A 14,270-nucleotide genomic window follows, 5' to 3' on the forward strand; every position below is an offset into this window, starting at 1 on the left:
TTTCTTAGCAGCTGTAGCTTGTCAGGATGGCCGAGTGGTCTAAGGCACCAGACTCAAGAATGCAATCTTCTCTCTGTGAGGGTCTTCTGGTCTCCATGCGGAGGCGTGGGTTCAAATCCCACTTCTGACAGTCATCTTCTTTTGTGCTTTGAGCTTCGTTTAATTCAACATTTTTTTGAGAAAGAATCCAAGATTGAATTTAAGCGTTGAAAGAGTACATTGCAGAAGACATTGATTTCATAACATAAGACAGCAATGTACAATCTCTAGACTCAAAAGAACAGTAACCTGGGGATCTAAACCACCAGCAACCTCAAGACAACTCAAATCCTCAAACTTCCCATCCAAAGTCAGACACCTTACCCATTAGGCCACGAGGTCTTGACAAAACACAAGAGTCTTATTCCGCACTTCGCAGAGAAGACATACCGAAAGAGGTGAAAATAACGACCCAGGTGTAGATACTTTCCAATAGCTGTCACATAGATTTCTTGGGGGAAAGAGATAAGAAAGTGTACAACAGGAAATCAAGGGTGCCTGTGACTCTTATGGAGCCGCTTTGAGCCAAAGTCTTCATAACAATAGTTGGAAAAAGAATTTACGTTTGTTCAAAGTTTTTGAAAGAGTAAATTGCAGACAACTTTGATTTAATCAAATCTCGCAACAACGCACTATCCGTAGAGGTACCTTGTAGGCCAAGATAGGGTTATGATCATATGGCAATCAACACTTGAAATCTTAGTTTTGACATGTCTGCCTTTCATACCAAGAGGGACTAAATATCTTGGGTGACACGTAACATGGAAAGAAACTGTTGAAATCTTAGTTTCCACTTGCCTGACATTCATTGATATGGAAGAACTCTAAAGAACAACAAAACCAAACCTCCGGCATCTCCGACCACGAAGGGACTCGAACCCTCAATCTTCTGATCCGAAGTCAGACGCCTTATCCATTAGGCCACGCGGTCTGCATGCAAAGTTTGCGAAAGAATGTGTGGATACGTTTCTCATAGAGAAACATAACTATATTTCCTTTACTTCACATGCCACAATATGCTTTTTATGACCACTGTCCTTCCTCTGACTGATGTTAATTAAGAACATGCAGACAAACGTAGGACACAGAAACGACTAATGCATTTGAAACATCTATGTACGAAGGATTATGCGTGAGTCAGATAGGTGGTTTCATGACGTCTGCGTCTTGCATATGTAGGCTCTGTGGCGCAATGGATAGCGCATTGGACTTCTAGCACTTGTCAAGGCATTCAAAGGTTGTGGGTTCGAGTCCCACCAGAGTCGTGGTTTTTCCAGTGGTTGACTGCATTTGATGTTCTTGTTTAGTTATAAGTTGCAATATCCACACATGGAAAAATTGCAATATCCACTCTGAAAAATTTCTGAAATACAATTGACAGATCTTAATCTGACAGATTTTAATTGACTGATTAAATTGTAATTCCAAATATCCACAATTTGTCTGTGAGAAATTATGGTAATCTGAAACAATAGAACGATTTAACACAAGTGTGGAAAGCAGTTTAGCGCTCCGTTTGTAAGATTAAAATTTTGATGCGAAAATAATGCCAATATTCAAAGGTTGTGGGTTCGAGTCCCACTAGAATCGTGTTTTTTTTCCAGTAGTTGACTGCATTTGATGTGCTTGTTTAGTTTTAGGTTGCAATATCCACAAATTGTCTCTGAAAAATGTCTGTAATACAATTGACAGATTTTACTCTAGTGTGAAATGTGTTTCAGTAGTGGGCCCTGTGGCACATTATACAAAGGATGATCACATAGATTTCTTTGGGCAAAAAGATTAGGAAATGTACAACAGAAAATCAAGGGTGCCCTGTGACTCTTATGGAGCCACTTGGAGCCAAAGTCTTCATAACAATAGTTGGAGAAAGAATTAAAGTTTGCCTTTAAGTGTTTGAAACAGTACATCGCAATCAACTTTGATTTCAATAAAGGTGTTGGTAACTCACAATATGTCGAAGAACCCTGCATGCCCAGAGGGCGATAAGTATGGTGGTCATATGGCACATCAAAAAACACATGTGAAATCTTAGCCTTCATATGCAGGATCTCAAGTCTGCTTACCCTGTGACTCTAATGAAGCCACTTTAAACCAATGCAATGGCAAAAGGTCCCCTACGAGCTAGTCCCTTGCCTTGAAACCATGTAAAAAAATATCTTCTTTCTTAGCAGCTGTAGCTTGTCAGGATGGCCGAGTGGTCTAAGGCGCCAGACTCAAGAATGCAATCTTCTCTCTGTGAGGGTCTTCTGGTCTCCATGCGGAGGCGTGGGTTCAAATCCCACTTCTGACAGTCATCTTCTTTTGTGCTTTGAGCTTCGTTTAATTCAACAATTTTTTGAGAAAGAATCCAAGATTGAATTTAAGCGTTGAAAGAGTACATTGCAGAAGACATTGATTTCATAACATAAGACAGCAATGTACAATCTCTAGACTCAAAAGAACAGTAACCTGGGGATCTAAACCACCAGCAAACTCAAGACAACTCAAATCCTCAATCTTCCCATCCAAAGTCAGACACCTTACCCATTAGGCCACGAGGTCTTGACAAAACACAAGAGTCTTATTCCGCACTTCGCAGAGAAGACATACCGAAAGAGGTGAAAATAACGACCCAGGTGTAGATACTTTCCAATAGCTGTCACATAGATTTCTTGGGGGAAAGAGATAAGAAAGTGTACAACAGGAAATCAAGGGTGCCTGTGACTCTTATGGAGCCGCTTTGAGCCAAAGTCTTCATAACAATAGTTGGAAAAAGAATTTACGTTTGTTCAAAGTTTTTGAAAGAGTAAATTGCAGACAACTTTGATTTAATCAAATCTCGCAACAACGCACTATCCGTAGAGGTACCTTGTAGGGCAAGATAGGGTTATGATCATATGGCAATCAACACTTGAAATCTTAGTTTTGACATGTCTGCCTTTCATACCAAGAGGGACTAAATATCTTGGGTGACACGTAACATGGAAAGAAACTGTTGAAATCTTAGTTTCCACTTGCCTGACATTCATTGATATGGAAGAACTCTAAAGAACAACAAAACCAAACCTCCGGCATCTCCGACCACGAAGGGACTCGAACCCTCAATCTTCTGATCCGAAGTCAGACGCCTTATCCATTAGGCCACGCGGTCTGCATGCAAAGTTTGCGAAAGAATGTGTGGATACGTTTCTCATAGAGAAACATAACTATATTTCCTTTACTTCACATGCCACAATATGCTTTTTATGACCACTGTCCTTCCTCTGACTGATGTTAATTAAGAACATGCAGACAAACGTAGGACACAGAAACGACTAATGCATTTGAAACATCTATGTACGAAGGATTATGCGTGAGTCAGATAGGTGGTTTCATGACGTCTGCGTCTTGCATATGTAGGCTCTGTGGCGCAATGGATAGCGCATTGGACTTCTAGCACTTGTCAAGGCATTCAAAGGTTGTGGGTTCGAGTCCCACCAGAGTCGTAGTTTTTCCAGTGGTTGACTGCATTTGATGTTCTTGTTTAGTTATAAGTTGCAATATCCACACATGGAAAAATTGCAATATCCACTCTGAAAAATTTCTGAAATACAATTGACAGATCTTAATCTGACAGATTTTAATTGACTGATTAAATTGTAATTCCAAATATCCACAATTTGTCTGTGAGAAATTATGGTAATCTGAAACAATAGAACGATTTAACACAAGTGTGGAAAGCAGTTTAGCGCTCCGTTTGTAAGATTAAAATTTTGATGCGAAAATAATGCCAATATTCAAAGGTTGTGGGTTCGAGTCCCACTAGAATCGTGTTTTTTTTCCAGTGGTTGACTGCATTTGATGTGCTTGTTTAGTTTTAGGTTGCAATATCCACAAATTGTCTCTGAAAAATGTCTGTAATACAATTGACAGATTTTACTCTAGTGTGAAATGTGTTTCAGTAGTGGGCCCTGTGGCACATTATACAAAGGATGATCACATAGATTTCTTTGGGCAAAAAGATTAGGAAATGTACAACAGAAAATCAAGGGTGCCCTGTGACTCTTATGGAGCCACTTGGAGCCAAAGTCTTCATAACAATAGTTGGAGAAAGAATTAAAGTTTGCCTTTAAGTGTTTGAAACAGTACATCGCAATCAACTTTGATTTCATTAAAGGTGTTGGTAACACACAATATGTCGAAGAACCCTGCATGCCCAGAGGGCGATAAGTATGGTGGTCATATGGCACATCAAAAAACACATGTGAAATCTTAGCCTTCATATGCAGGATCTCAAGTCTGCTTACCCTGTGACTCTAATGAAGCCACTTTAAACCAATGCAATGGCAAAAGGTCCCCTACGAGCTAGTCCCTTGCCTTGAAACCATGTAAAAAAATATCTTCTTTCTTAGGAGCTGTAGCTTGTCAGGATGGCCGAGTGGTCTAAGGCACCAGACTCAAGAATGCAATCTTCTCTCTGCGAGGGTCTTCTGGTCTCCATGTGGAGGCGTGGGTTCAAATCCCACTTCTGACAGTCGTCTTCTTTTGTGCTTTGAGCTTCGTTTAATTCAACATTTTTTTGAGAAAGAATCCAAGATTGAATTTAAGCGTTGAAAGAGTACATTGCAGAAGACATTGATTTCATAACATAAGACAGCAATGTACAATCTCTAGACTCAAAAGAACAGTAACCTGGGGATCTAAACCACCAGCAACCTCAAGACAACTCAAATCCTCAATCCTCCCATCCAAAGTCAGACACCTTACCCATTAGGCCACGAGGTCTTGACAAAACACAAGAGTCTTATTCCGCACTTCGCAGAGAAGACATACCGAAAGAGGTGAAAATAACGACCCAGGTGTAGATACTTTCCAATAGCTGTCACATAGATTTCTTGGGGGAAAGAGATAAGAAAGTGTACAACAGGAAATCAAGGGTGCCTGTGACTCTTATGGAGCCGCTTTGAGCCAAAGTCTTCATAACAATAGTTGGAAAAAGAATTTACGTTTGTTCAAAGTTTTTGAAAGAGTAAATTGCAGACAACTTTGATTTAATCAAATCTCGCAACAACGCACTATCCGTAGAGGTACCTTGTAGGCCAAGATAGGGTTATGATCATATGGCAATCAACACTTGAAATCTTAGTTTTGACATGTCTGCCTTTCATACCAAGAGGGACTAAATATCTTGGGTGACACGTAACATGGAAAGAAACTGTTGAAATCTTAGTTTCCACTTGCCTGACATTCATTGATATGGAAGAACTCTAAAGAACAACAAAACCAAACCTCCGGCATCTCCGACCACGAAGGGACTCGAACCCTCAATCTTCTGATCCGAAGTCAGACGCCTTATCCATTAGGCCACGCGGTCTGCATGCAAAGTTTGCGAAAGAATGTGTGGATACGTTTCTCATAGAGAAACATAACTATATTTCCTTTACTTCACATGCCACAATATGCTTTTTATGACCACTGTCCTTCCTCTGACTGATGTTAATTAAGAACATGCAGACAAACGTAGGACACAGAAACGACTAATGCATTTGAAACATCTATGTACGAAGGATTATGCGTGAGTCAGATAGGTGGTTTCATGACGTCTGCGTCTTGCATATGTAGGCTCTGTGGCACAATGGATAGCGCATTGGACTTCTAGCACTTGTCAAGGCGTTCAAAGGTTGTGGGTTCGAGTCCCACCAGAGTCGTGGTTTTTCCAGTGGTTGACTGCATTTGATGTTCTTGTTTAGTTATAAGTTGCAATATCCACACATGGAAAAATTGCAATATCCACTCTGAAAAATTTCTGAAATACAATTGACAGATCTTAATCTGACAGATTTTAATTGACTGATTAAATTGTAATTCCAAATATCCACAATTTGTCTGTGAGAAATTATGGTAATCTGAAACAATAGAACGATTTAACACAAGTGTGGAAAGCAGTTTAGCGCTCCGTTTGTAAGATTAAAATTTTGATGCGAAAATAATGCCAATATTCAAAGGTTGTGGGTTCGAGTCCCACTAGAATCGTGTTTTTTTTCCAGTGGTTGACTGCATTTGATGTGCTTGTTTAGTTTTAGGTTGCAATATCCACAAATTGTCTCTGAAAAATGTCTGTAATACAATTGACAGATTTTACTCTAGTGTGAAATGTGTTTCAGTAGTGGGCCCTGTGGCACATTATACAAAGGATGATCACATAGATTTCTTTGGGCAAAAAGATTAGGAAATGTACAACAGAAAATCAAGGGTGCCCTGTGACTCTTATGGAGCCACTTGGAGCCAAAGTCTTCATAACAATAGTTGGAGAAAGAATTAAAGTTTGCCTTTAAGTGTTTGAAACAGTACATCGCAATCAACTTTGATTTCAATAAAGGTGTTGGTAACTCACAATATGTCGAAGAACCCTGCATGCCCAGAGGGCGATAAGTATGGTGGTCATATGGCACATCAAAAAACACATGTGAAATCTTAGCCTTCATATGCAGGATCTCAAGTCTGCTTACCCTGTGACTCTAATGAAGCCACTTTAAACCAATGCAATGGCAAAAGGTCCCCTACGAGCTAGTCCCTTGCCTTGAAACCATGTAAAAAAATATCTTCTTTCTTAGCAGCTGTAGCTTGTCAGGATGGCCGAGTGGTCTAAGGCGCCAGACTCAAGAATGCAATCTTCTCTCTGTGAGGGTCTTCTGGTCTCCATGCGGAGGCGTGGGTTCAAATCCCACTTCTGACAGTCATCTTCTTTTGTGCTTTGAGCTTCGTTTAATTCAACAATTTTTTGAGAAAGAATCCAAGATTGAATTTAAGCGTTGAAAGAGTACATTGCAGAAGACATTGATTTCATAACATAAGACAGCAATGTACAATCTCTAGACTCAAAAGAACAGTAACCTGGGGATCTAAACCACCAGCAAACTCAAGACAACTCAAATCCTCAATCTTCCCATCCAAAGTCAGACACCTTACCCATTAGGCCACGAGGTCTTAACAAAACACAAGAGTCTTATTCCGCACTTCGCAGAGAAGACATACCGAAAGAGGTGAAAATAACGACCCAGGTGTAGATACTTTCCAATAGCTGTCACATAGATTTCTTGGGGAAAAGAGATAAGAAAGTGTACAACAGGAAATCAAGGGTGCCTGTGACTCTTATGGAGCCGCTTTGAGCCAAAGTCTTCATAACAATAGTTGGAAAAAGAATTTACGTTTGTTCAAAGTTTTTGAAAGAGTAAATTGCAGACAACTTTGATTTAATCAAATCTCGCAACAACGCACTATCCGTAGAGGTACCTTGTAGGGCAAGATAGGGTTATGATCATATGGCAATCAACACTTGAAATCTTAGTTTTGACATGTCTGCCTTTCATACCAAGAGGGACTAAATATCTTGGGTGACACGTAACATGGAAAGAAACTGTTGAAATCTTAGTTTCCACTTGCCTGACATTCATTGATATGGAAGAACTCTAAAGAACAACAAAACCAAACCTCCGGCATCTCCGACCACGAAGGGACTCGAACCCTCAATCTTCTGATCCGAAGTCAGACGCCTTATCCATTAGGCCACGCGGTCTGCATGCGAAGTTTGCGAAAGAATGTGTGGATACGTTTCTCATAGAGAAACATAACTATATTTCCTTTACTTCACATGCCACAATATGCTTTTTATGACCACTGTCCTTCCTCTGACTGATGTTAATTAAGAACATGCAGACAAACGTAGGACACAGAAACGACTAATGCATTTGAAACATCTATGTACGAAGGATTATGCGTGAGTCAGATAGGTGGTTTCATGACGTCTGCGTCTTGCATATGTAGGCTCTGTGGCGCAATGGATAGCGCATTGGACTTCTAGCACTTGTCAAGGCATTCAAAGGTTGTGGGTTCGAGTCCAACCAGAGTCGTAGTTTTTCCAGTGGTTGACTGCATTTGATGTTCTTGTTTAGTTATAAGTTGCAATATCCACACATGGAAAAATTGCAATATCCACTCTGAAAAATTTCTGAAATACAATTGACAGATCTTAATCTGACAGATTTTAATTGACTGATTAAATTGTAATTCCAAATATCCACAATTTGTCTGTGAGAAATTATGGTAATCTGAAACAATAGAACGATTTAACACAAGTGTGGAAAGCAGTTTAGCGCTCCGTTTGTAAGATTAAAATTTTGATGCGAAAATAATGCCAATATTCAAAGGTTGTGGGTTCGAGTCCCACTAGAATCGTGTTTTTTTTCCAGTGGTTGACTGCATTTGATGTGCTTGTTTAGTTTTAGGTTGCAATATCCACAAATTGTCTCTGAAAAATGTCTGTAATACAATTGACAGATTTTACTCTAGTGTGAAATGTGTTTCAGTAGTGGGCCCTGTGGCACATTATACAAAGGATGATCACATAGATTTCTTTGGGCAAAAAGATTAGGAAATGTACAACAGAAAATCAAGGGTGCCCTGTGACTCTTATGGAGCCACTTGGAGCCAAAGTCTTCATAACAATAGTTGGAGAAAGAATTAAAGTTTGCCTTTAAGTGTTTGAAACAGTACATCGCAATCAACTTTGATTTCATTAAAGGTGTTGGTAACACACAATATGTCGAAGAACCCTGCATGCCCAGAGGGCGATAAGTATGGTGGTCATATGGCACATCAAAAAACACATGTGAAATCTTAGCCTTCATATGCAGGATCTCAAGTCTGCTTACCCTGTGACTCTAATGAAGCCACTTTAAACCAATGCAATGGCAAAAGGTCCCCTACGAGCTAGTCCCTTGCCTTGAAACCATGTAAAAAAATATCTTCTTTCTTAGGAGCTGTAGCTTGTCAGGATGGCCGAGTGGTCTAAGGCACCAGACTCAAGAATGCAATCTTCTCTCTGCGAGGGTCTTCTGGTCTCCATGTGGAGGTGTGGGTTCAAATCCCACTTCTGACAGTCATCTTCTTTTGTGCTTTGAGCTTCGTTTAAGTCAACATTTTTTTGAGAAAGAATCCAAGATTGAATTTAAGCGTTGAAAGAGTACATTGCAGAAGACATTGATTTCATAACATAAGACAGCAATGTACAATCTCTAGACTCAAAAGAACAGTAACCTGGGGATCTAAACCACCAGCAACCTCAAGACAACTCAAATCCTCAATCCTCCCATCCAAAGTCAGACACCTTACCCATTAGGCCACGAGGTCTTGACAAAACACAAGAGTCTTATTCCGCACTTCGCAGAGAAGACATACCGAAAGAGGTGAAAATAACGACCCAGGTGTAGATACATTCCAATAGCTGTCACATAGATTTCTTGGGGGAAAGAGATAAGAAAGTGTACAACAGGAAATCAAGGGTGCCTGTGACTCTTATGGAGCCACTTTGAGCCAAAGTCTTCATAACAATAGTTGGAAAAAGAATTTACATTTGTTCAAAGTTTTTGAAAGAGTAAATTGCAGACAACTTTGATTTAATCAAATCTCGCAACAACGCACTATCCGTAGAGGTACCTTGTAGGCCAAGATAGGGTTATGATCATATGGCAATCAACACTTGAAATCTTAGTTTTGACATGTCTGCCTTTCATACCAAGAGGGACTAAATATCTTGGGTGACACGTAACATGGAAAGAAACTGTTGAAATCTTAGTTTCCACTTGCCTGACATTCATTGATATGGAAGAACTCTAAAGAACAACAAAACCAAACCTCCGGCATCTCCGACCACGAAGGGACTCGAACCCTCAATCTTCTGATCCGAAGTCAGACGCCTTATCCATTAGGCCACGCGGTCTGCATGCAAAGTTTGCGAAAGAATGTGTGGATACGTTTCTCATAGAGAAACATAACTATATTTCCAGTACTTCACATGCCACAATATGCTTTTTATGACCACTGTCCTTCCTCTGACTGATGTTAATTAAGAACATGCAGACAAACGTAGGACACAGAAACGACTAATGCATTTGAAACATCTATGTACGAAGGATTATGCGTGAGTCAGATAGGTGGTTTCATGACGTCTGCGTCTTGCATATGTAGGCTCTGTGGCGCAATGGATAGCGCATTGGACTTCTAGCACTTGTCAAGGCATTCAAAGGTTGTGGGTTCGAGTCCCACCAGAGTCGTGGTTGTTCCAGTGGTTGACTGCATTTGATGTTCTTGTTTAGTTATAAGTTGCAATATCCACACATGGAAAAATTGCAATATCCACTCTGAAAAATTTCTGAAATACAATTGACAGATCTTAATCTGACAGATTTTAATTGACTGATTAAATTGTAATTCCAAATATCCACAATTTGTCTGTGAGAAATTATGGTAATCTGAAACAATAGAACGATTTAACACAAGTGTGGAAAGCAGTTTAGCGCTCCGTTTGTAAGATTAAAAATTTGATGCGAAAATAATGCCAATATTCAAAGGTTGTGGGTTCGAGTCCCACTAGAATCGTGTTTTTTTTCCAGTGGTTGACTGCATTTGATGTGCTTGTTTAGTTTTAGGTTGCAATATCCACAAATTGTCTCTGAAAAATGTCTGTAATACAATTGACAGATTTTACTCTAGTGTGAAATGTGTTTCAGTAGTGGGCCCTGTGGCACATTATACAAAGGATGATCACATAGATTTCTTTGGGCAAAAAGATTAGGAAATGTACAACAGAAAATCAAGGGTGCCCTGTGACTCTTATGGAGCCACTTGGAGCCAAAGTCTTCATAACAATAGTTGGAGAAAGAATTAAAGTTTGCCTTTAAGTGTTTGAAACAGTACATCGCAATCAACTTTGATTTCATTAAAGGTGTTGGTAACACACAATATGTCGAAGAACCCTGCATGCCCAGAGGGCGATAAGTATGGTGGTCATATGGCACATCAAAAAACACATGTGAAATCTTAGCCTTCATATGCAGGATCTCAAGTCTGCTTACCCTGTGACTCTAATGAAGCCACTTTAAACCAATGCAATGGCAAAAGGTCCCCTACGAGCTAGTCCCTTGCCTTGAAACCATGTAAAAAAATATCTTCTTTCTTAGCAGCTGTAGCTTGTCAGGATGGCCGAGTGGTCTAAGGTGCCAGACTCAAGAATGCAATCTTCTCTCTGTGAGGGTCTTCTGGTCTCCATGCGGAGGCGTGGGTTCAAATCCCACTTCTGACAGTCATCTTCTTTTGTGCTTTGAGCTTCGTTTAATTCAACATTTTTTTGAGAAAGAATCCAAGATTGAATTTAAGCGTTGAAAGAGTACATTGCAGAAGACATTGATTTCATAACATAAGACAGCAATGTACAATCTCTAGACTCAAAAGAACAGTAACCTGGGGATCTAAACCACCAGCAACCTCAAGACAACTCAAATCCTCAAACTTCCCATCCAAAGTCAGACACCTTACCCATTAGGCCACGAGGTCTTGACAAAACACAAGAGTCTTATTCCGCACTTCGCAGAGAAGACATACCGAAAGAGGTGAAAATAACGACCCAGGTGTAGATACTTTCCAATAGCTGTCACATAGATTTCTTGGGGGAAAGAGATAAGAAAGTGTACAACAGGAAATCAAGGGTGCCTGTGACTCTTATGGAGCCGCTTTGAGCCAAAGTCTTCATAACAATAGTTGGAAAAAGAATTTACGTTTGTTCAAAGTTTTTGAAAGAGTAAATTGCAGACAACTTTGATTTAATCAAATCTCGCAACAACGCACTATCCGTAGAGGTACCTTGTAGGCCAAGATATGGTTATGATCATATGGCAATCAACACTTGAAATCTTAGTTTTGACATGTCTGCCTTTCATACCAAGAGGGACTAAATATCTTGGGTGACACGTAACATGGAAAGAAACTGTTGAAATCTTAGTTTCCACTTGCCTGACATTCATTGATATGGAAGAACTCTAAAGAACAACAAAACCAAACCTCCGGCATCTCCGACCACGAAGGGACTCGAACCCTCAATCTTCTGATCCGAAGTCAGACGCCTTATCCATTAGGCCACGCGGTCTGCATGCAAAGTTTGCGAAAGAATGTGTGGATACGTTTCTCATAGAGAAACATAACTATATTTCCAGTACTTCACATGCCACAATATGCTTTTTATGACCACTGTCCTTCCTCTGACTGATGTTAATTAAGAACATGCAGACAAACGTAGGACACAGAAACGACTAATGCATTTGAAACATCTATGTACGAAGGATTATGCGTGAGTCAGATAGGTGGTTTCATGACGTCTGCGTCTTGCATATGTAGGCTCTGTGGCGCAATGGATAGCGCATTGGACTTCTAGCACTTGTCAAGGCATTCAAAGGTTGTGGGTTCGAGTCCCACCAGAGTCGTGGTTGTTCCAGTGGTTGACTGCATTTGATGTTCTTGTTTAGTTATAAGTTGCAATATCCACACATGGAAAAATTGCAATATCCACTCTGAAAAATTTCTGAAATACAATTGACAGATCTTAATCTGACAGATTTTAATTGACTGATTAAATTGTAATTCCAAATATCCACAATTTGTCTGTGAGAAATTATGGTAATCTGAAACAATAGAACGATTTAACACAAGTGTGGAAAGCAGTTTAGCGCTCCGTTTGTAAGATTAAAAATTTGATGCGAAAATAATGCCAATATTCAAAGGTTGTGGGTTCGAGTCCCACTAGAATCGTGTTTTTTTTCCAGTGGTTGACTGCATTTGATGTGCTTGTTTAGTTTTAGGTTGCAATATCCACAAATTGTCTCTGAAAAATGTCTGTAATACAATTGACAGATTTTACTCTAGTGTGAAATGTGTTTCAGTAGTGGGCCCTGTGGCACATTATACAAAGGATGATCACATAGATTTCTTTGGGCAAAAAGATTAGGAAATGTACAACAGAAAATCAAGGGTGCCCTGTGACTCTTATGGAGCCACTTGGAGCCAAAGTCTTCATAACAATAGTTGGAGAAAGAATTAAAGTTTGCCTTTAAGTGTTTGAAACAGTACATCGCAATCAACTTTGATTTCATTAAAGGTGTTGGTAACACACAATATGTCGAAGAACCCTGCATGCCCAGAGGGCGATAAGTATGGTGGTCATATGGCACATCAAAAAACACATGTGAAATCTTAGCCTTCATATGCAGGATCTCAAGTCTGCTTACCCTGTGACTCTAATGAAGCCACTTTAAACCAATGCAATGGCAAAAGGTCCCCTACGAGCTAGTCCCTTGCCTTGAAACCATGTAAAAAAATATCTTCTTTCTTAGCTGCTGTAGCTTGTCAGGATGGCCGAGTGGTCTAAGGCGCCAGACTCAAGAATGCAATCTTCTCTCTGTGAGGGTATTCTGGTCTCCATGCGGAGGCGTGGGTTCAAATCCCACTTCTGACAGTCATCTTCTTTTGTGCTTTGAGCTTCGTTTAATTCAACATTTTTTTGAGAAAGAATCCAAGATTGAATTTAAGCGTTGAAAGAGTACATTGCAGAAGACATTGATTTCATAACATAAGACAGCAATGTACAATCTCTAGACTCAAAAGAACAGTAACCTGGGGATCTAAACCACCAGCAACCTCAAGACAACTCAAATCCTCAATCTTCCCATCCAAAGTCAGACACCTTACCCATTAGGCCACGAGGTCTTGACAAAACACAAGAGTCTTATTCCGCACTTCGCAGAGAAGACATACCGAAAGAGGTGAAAATAACGACTCAGGTGTAGATACTTTCCAATAGCTGTCACATAGATTTCTTGGGGGAAAGAGATAAGAAAGTGTACAACAGGAAATCAAGGGTGCCTGTGACTCTTATGGAGCCGCTTTGAGCCAAAGTCTTCATAACAATAGTTGGAAAAAGAATTTACGTTTGTTCAAAGTTTTTGAAAGAGTAAATTGCAGACAACTTTGATTTAATCAAATCTCGCAACAACGCACTATCCGTAGAGGTACCTTGTAGGCCAAGATAGGGTTATGATCATATGGCAATCAACACTTGAAATCTTAGTTTTGACATGTCTGCCTTTCATACCAAGAGGGACTAAAGATCTTGGGTGACACGTAACATGGAAAGAAACTGTTGAAATCTTAGTTTCCACTTGCCTGACATTCATTGATATGGAAGAACTCTAAAGAACAACAAAACCAAACCTCCGGCATCTCCGACCACGAAGGGACTCGAACCCTCAATCTTCTGATCCGAAGTCAGACGCCTTATCCATTAGGCCACGCGGTCTGCATGCAAAGTTTGCGAAAGAATGTGTGGATACGTTTCTCATAGAGAAACATAACTATATTTCCTTTACTTCACATGCCACAATATG

At 40.0% G+C, this 14,270-nt stretch overlaps 20 non-coding genes across 20 annotated transcripts; 13 read left to right on the forward strand and 7 right to left on the reverse strand.

The window, feature by feature from the left end:
* Positions 1-20: 20 nt before the first annotated feature.
* On the forward strand, positions 21-130 carry TRNAL-CAA (transfer RNA leucine (anticodon CAA)). The gene is made up of 2 exons: positions 21-58; positions 85-130. It is a non-coding gene; the product is annotated as a tRNA-Leu (tRNA).
* Positions 131-897: 767 nt separating this feature from the next.
* TRNAR-UCG (transfer RNA arginine (anticodon UCG)) lies at positions 898-970 on the reverse strand. Its single transcript has one exon. It is a non-coding gene; the product is annotated as a tRNA-Arg (tRNA).
* A 247-nt stretch (positions 971-1,217) lies between these two features.
* Positions 1,218-1,304, forward strand: TRNAR-UCU (transfer RNA arginine (anticodon UCU)). Its single transcript is given in 2 exon segments — positions 1,218-1,254; positions 1,269-1,304. It is a non-coding gene; the product is annotated as a tRNA-Arg (tRNA).
* A 918-nt stretch (positions 1,305-2,222) lies between these two features.
* TRNAL-CAA (transfer RNA leucine (anticodon CAA)) lies at positions 2,223-2,332 on the forward strand. Its single transcript has 2 exons — positions 2,223-2,260; positions 2,287-2,332. It is a non-coding gene; the product is annotated as a tRNA-Leu (tRNA).
* Positions 2,333-3,099: 767 nt separating this feature from the next.
* TRNAR-UCG (transfer RNA arginine (anticodon UCG)) lies at positions 3,100-3,172 on the reverse strand. The gene has a single exon. It is a non-coding gene; the product is annotated as a tRNA-Arg (tRNA).
* Positions 3,173-3,419: 247 nt separating this feature from the next.
* On the forward strand, positions 3,420-3,506 carry TRNAR-UCU (transfer RNA arginine (anticodon UCU)). The gene is given in 2 exon segments: positions 3,420-3,456; positions 3,471-3,506. It is a non-coding gene; the product is annotated as a tRNA-Arg (tRNA).
* Positions 3,507-4,424: 918 nt separating this feature from the next.
* TRNAL-CAA (transfer RNA leucine (anticodon CAA)) lies at positions 4,425-4,534 on the forward strand. The gene is made up of 2 exons: positions 4,425-4,462; positions 4,489-4,534. It is a non-coding gene; the product is annotated as a tRNA-Leu (tRNA).
* Positions 4,535-5,301: 767 nt separating this feature from the next.
* Positions 5,302-5,374, reverse strand: TRNAR-UCG (transfer RNA arginine (anticodon UCG)). Its single transcript has one exon. It is a non-coding gene; the product is annotated as a tRNA-Arg (tRNA).
* Positions 5,375-5,621: 247 nt separating this feature from the next.
* On the forward strand, positions 5,622-5,708 carry TRNAR-UCU (transfer RNA arginine (anticodon UCU)). Its single transcript is given in 2 exon segments — positions 5,622-5,658; positions 5,673-5,708. It is a non-coding gene; the product is annotated as a tRNA-Arg (tRNA).
* Positions 5,709-6,626: 918 nt separating this feature from the next.
* TRNAL-CAA (transfer RNA leucine (anticodon CAA)) lies at positions 6,627-6,736 on the forward strand. The gene is made up of 2 exons: positions 6,627-6,664; positions 6,691-6,736. It is a non-coding gene; the product is annotated as a tRNA-Leu (tRNA).
* Positions 6,737-7,503: 767 nt separating this feature from the next.
* Positions 7,504-7,576, reverse strand: TRNAR-UCG (transfer RNA arginine (anticodon UCG)). Its single transcript has one exon. It is a non-coding gene; the product is annotated as a tRNA-Arg (tRNA).
* Positions 7,577-7,823: 247 nt separating this feature from the next.
* Positions 7,824-7,910, forward strand: TRNAR-UCU (transfer RNA arginine (anticodon UCU)). Its single transcript is given in 2 exon segments — positions 7,824-7,860; positions 7,875-7,910. It is a non-coding gene; the product is annotated as a tRNA-Arg (tRNA).
* Positions 7,911-8,828: 918 nt separating this feature from the next.
* TRNAL-CAA (transfer RNA leucine (anticodon CAA)) lies at positions 8,829-8,938 on the forward strand. Its single transcript has 2 exons — positions 8,829-8,866; positions 8,893-8,938. It is a non-coding gene; the product is annotated as a tRNA-Leu (tRNA).
* A 767-nt stretch (positions 8,939-9,705) lies between these two features.
* On the reverse strand, positions 9,706-9,778 carry TRNAR-UCG (transfer RNA arginine (anticodon UCG)). Its single transcript has one exon. It is a non-coding gene; the product is annotated as a tRNA-Arg (tRNA).
* A 247-nt stretch (positions 9,779-10,025) lies between these two features.
* TRNAR-UCU (transfer RNA arginine (anticodon UCU)) lies at positions 10,026-10,112 on the forward strand. Its single transcript is given in 2 exon segments — positions 10,026-10,062; positions 10,077-10,112. It is a non-coding gene; the product is annotated as a tRNA-Arg (tRNA).
* Positions 10,113-11,030: 918 nt separating this feature from the next.
* TRNAL-CAA (transfer RNA leucine (anticodon CAA)) lies at positions 11,031-11,140 on the forward strand. The gene is made up of 2 exons: positions 11,031-11,068; positions 11,095-11,140. It is a non-coding gene; the product is annotated as a tRNA-Leu (tRNA).
* A 767-nt stretch (positions 11,141-11,907) lies between these two features.
* Positions 11,908-11,980, reverse strand: TRNAR-UCG (transfer RNA arginine (anticodon UCG)). The gene has a single exon. It is a non-coding gene; the product is annotated as a tRNA-Arg (tRNA).
* Positions 11,981-12,227: 247 nt separating this feature from the next.
* Positions 12,228-12,314, forward strand: TRNAR-UCU (transfer RNA arginine (anticodon UCU)). Its single transcript is given in 2 exon segments — positions 12,228-12,264; positions 12,279-12,314. It is a non-coding gene; the product is annotated as a tRNA-Arg (tRNA).
* A 918-nt stretch (positions 12,315-13,232) lies between these two features.
* TRNAL-CAA (transfer RNA leucine (anticodon CAA)) lies at positions 13,233-13,342 on the forward strand. The gene is made up of 2 exons: positions 13,233-13,270; positions 13,297-13,342. It is a non-coding gene; the product is annotated as a tRNA-Leu (tRNA).
* Positions 13,343-14,109: 767 nt separating this feature from the next.
* Positions 14,110-14,182, reverse strand: TRNAR-UCG (transfer RNA arginine (anticodon UCG)). The gene has a single exon. It is a non-coding gene; the product is annotated as a tRNA-Arg (tRNA).
* Between the last annotated feature and the right edge of the window lie 88 nt (positions 14,183-14,270).

The sequence above is a fragment of the Spea bombifrons genome, chromosome 5 (genome assembly GCF_027358695.1).
Source record: "Spea bombifrons isolate aSpeBom1 chromosome 5, aSpeBom1.2.pri, whole genome shotgun sequence".
Taxonomy (NCBI): Eukaryota; Metazoa; Chordata; class Amphibia; order Anura; family Pelobatidae; genus Spea; species Spea bombifrons.